The 3,427-nt window shown below is 47.2% G+C and overlaps 1 long non-coding RNA gene across 2 annotated transcripts in view; it reads left to right on the top strand.

Moving 5' to 3' along the window:
- LOC115070001 overlaps positions 1 to 1,015 on the top strand; it is a 1,299-nt gene extending 284 nt beyond the window's left edge. Inside the window, exons 2-3 of one of the 2 annotated variants that reach the window (XR_003849217.1) lie at positions 410 to 546; positions 708 to 1,015. This is a non-coding gene — a long non-coding RNA (uncharacterized LOC115070001). Of the gene's footprint in view, positions 1 to 296; positions 547 to 707 lie in introns of both variants that reach the window. The other variant, XR_003849218.1, reaches the window with a different exon arrangement.
- Positions 1,016 to 3,427: the final 2,412 nt, after the last annotated feature.

Here is a 3,427-nt window from a genome sequence, read left to right as displayed (position 1 = left end):
GAGGGGAGAAGAGGGGAAGAGAGGGGAGAGGAAGGGAGGGGAGGGGAGGGGAGAAGTGAGGAGGAGAGGGGAGGGGAGAGGAAGGGAAGGGAAGGGAGGGGAGGAAAGGAAAGGAATTAGACAAGACCTAGAGCTTCAGTGAGACAGGGAACATTTGCAGAGCAGTCACTGAGCAGGAAGATCCACGCCCAATGTTAGCAGCACCAACCCATGTGCTGGGGTCCCAGGCTGAATTAAATGAGAAAAGGGACAAAGAGAACAGTGGTATTTCTTCTGTTTCCTGACCCTGCCACCAGTTCCCTCCACTTTGGATGAGGCTGGCCCAGCTGCCAGTCCTTTCCCACCCGATGGCCCGTATCTCCTTCAGCTCTGAGTCAGACTAAACCTCCCCTTACGCTGCTTCTGTCAGGGATTTGGTGTCAGCCCTGAGAAAAGTAACTAATGTGCTAGGGTGCTCAGTGCGGAGAGAGGAGCTACAGGGAGCGCACTGGATCCCATGGCTGGACTGCAGTGGCAGAGACAGGCTCATTCTTCACGAATGTACAGGTAGGTAGAGAAGCCAGTGCAGATGCGTAGATGTAAATATATGAGTGAAACTTCATACATGTCCTTAGCTCTGTCCACTCAGAGGACCTGGGAGCCCAAAAGCCTAATGGGAATGAGCCCGTCTACCATCGGCATCTGAGGTCCTACATCCATCTCTGCAGGAGGGAATCAGTGCTCCCAGGACAACCGACTGGAATACGGGGAAGATGAGATGTCCAGGAGCTGGGAGTTGGGGCGTGCCAGGCAGCACCTGGGAAGCTGAGGCAGGAGAACTGCCACGAGGTCAAGGCCAGCCTGTCTCGACATACCTCAAAAACAAAGAAATTTGGGCCTGTCAGAAGTAAGGGCAGTTGCTGTGCAAGCCTGACCTGAGTCTGATCTCTACAGCCCACATGGGGGTAGAAGGAAAGAACTGACCGCACAAAGCTGTTTTCTGACCGCCACATGCACGCGCACGCACGCACACACACGCACACACAAATAATGAAATAAAATTTTAAAAATTCGCCTAGGATATTCCTATACTATTTTGACTTTTTAAAACAATTCTGCAAGTAAGCAAGCACTTAAATGTTAATGAGGACATTTCAAAAGGACTTGGAAGCCAGATTAAAGGGCCCTGCTCCTACTGCCCACATCAAAGACAACTATAGTATCAAAACAAAAAAATTAGAGGAATGCATTACAGCCTACTGAATAAAAGAACCCAATGCAAATACTTTGAAACTTACAGAGCTGGAAAGATGGCTCAGCTGCTGGGAGCACAGGCTGTTCTTGTAGAGGACCCAGGCTCGATTCTCAGCACCCACACAGTGGCTATCAATCATACATAGCTCCAGTTCCAAGGTTATCCGACACCCTCTTCTGACCTCTGTGGGCACTGAACGACATGGGTACACTTACGTACATGCAGGCAATACACTCATACATGTAAAATAAAAATAATAAAATGTTTTTAAAATTTTTTATTATTTTTTATTTTATATGTATGAGTGTATTGCCTGCAAGTAGGTAAGTGCACCCATGTCGTGCAATGCCCACGGAGGAAAGAAGAGGCCGTTGGATCCCCTGGAGCTGGAGTTACAATTGTTCGCTGCCATGTGGGTGCTGGGATTCGAACCCGGGTCTTCTGCAAGAACAATGTTCTTAACCACTGAGCCATCTCTCCAGCCCAAAATGTTTTTTAAAAAAACAAAAAACTTTGAGGCTTACAAAGAATGTGTACATAGGGATAGGCCTGTGCCAGCAGCCTTTTATCCTAGCACTTGGGAAGTGGAGGCAAGAGGATCAGGAGTTCAATGCCAGCCTCAGCTATATATTAAGTTTGAGACCTAACCTGGGCTACATAAGACCCTATCTCAAAATAAAATTTTTCTCCACAAGAGACATCATTATTATGGAGGAAAAGTATTTTAGAATGCAGTAGCTGGCAGACTGGACATTCTTCAAATCATGGAAGCACTGTCTTAGTAACAAGCAACCTGGATTTACAGAGCCTCCTGGCTCCTATGAGATCCTGCCTGCCTGCTAGGACAAGAATCTGATCACAAAGCATCAGCCAGCTGCAAACTGAGGGACAGCCAAGAGACAACAGTCTGTGGTGCTGCAAAGGGTCATCATTACAGGACAAGAACTGGACAGGAGCTCTGGCCTCACTCAAGAAGGTTCCAAAACACAAGCAAGTTCCTAGCAACAGGAAAGGATTGACGCTATCTTGCTGACTTTGCTGGCTGCCCCGTGCACAGCAAGGCCAGGGTCCTTACTTGTAGGAAATGCTCACTAAATTAAACATGGGGAGGCTTGGTCAGCATGCTACTCCCTAACAACTCCGAAGAATGATGAATTTTTGTTTTACTTGCAACCTTTTGGTAAGTTTTTAATTGTTTCTTTAAAAGAACAATTGATTAGCTGAGGTCAGTTAATACGCCAGCATAATTCTGCCCTCGATCCCTGGTCTACGGTGTTAATGTACTCTTCCTTAAAACAAGCCACACTGGCATGTGGAAGGGCGCTGGGGTCCGGACTCGCTTACAGGTGGCTTCTAGGTCCTTTTGAAATGCTTCTACAGCTCTTCAAGTACTTCCTTCTTCACGGCAACAGCATGTTCCAGGCTCCTTTAGTGTTGTCCTGGTACTAGACAGCTGATCTTGGAGTACCAGTAGAGAAAGATACTGTGATGTGACAAAACACTGCAGCAACAACTTGCCCTTGAGCGACCTCTGGTTGTAGCACTCTGGGCTCCAGACGGCCATGCATCGAAGTTACGGGGCCTGGGGCTAGGCTTTCTTTTTCGACTTCAGTCACGTGTAACCATATATTGTTTGTTGTTTGGAGGCAAGGTCTCATATAGCCCAGTCTGGCCTAGAATTCTCTATATAATCCAGGCTGGTTTTGAATTTAGAATCCTCCTGCCTCAGCCTCCTAAGATCTGGGATTATAGGCATGAGCCACCACGCCTGGCTAATGCCCAGATAGCTTGTTTGCAAAAGTACATAAATAGGGGTTGGAGAGATGGCTCAGCGGTTAAGAACATTGGCTGCTCTTGCAGAGGATCAGAGTTTGATTCCTATAACCCACATGGAAGCTTATAATTGTCCATAATGCCAGTTCCAGGGGATCTGACTCTCTCTTCTGACCTCTGCGGGCATTGCATGACACGGGTGCACTTACACACATGCTGGCAATACACATAAATAAAATATTTTTTAAGAATTTAAAGTATATAAATAGGGTTCACAGTGATGTGTAACAGGTAAAACACCTGAAAGCATGTGCCTAAAGGTCATCCACATGTGGCATTGTGTGTGGCCCCTCAGTACAGCAAGCAGCCTGGTCTTAGCCTTGGGGAATTGTGGGAGAGGACAAGGGCCCATTCGAAGTT

This window comes from Nannospalax galili, unplaced genomic scaffold, assembly GCF_000622305.1.
Source record: "Nannospalax galili isolate Female #2095 unplaced genomic scaffold, S.galili_v1.0 scaffold915, whole genome shotgun sequence".
Taxonomy (NCBI): Eukaryota; Metazoa; Chordata; class Mammalia; order Rodentia; family Spalacidae; genus Nannospalax; species Nannospalax galili.
The sequence above is the reverse complement of the archived record's forward strand: the minus strand, read 5'-3'. Positions and strand labels throughout refer to the sequence as shown.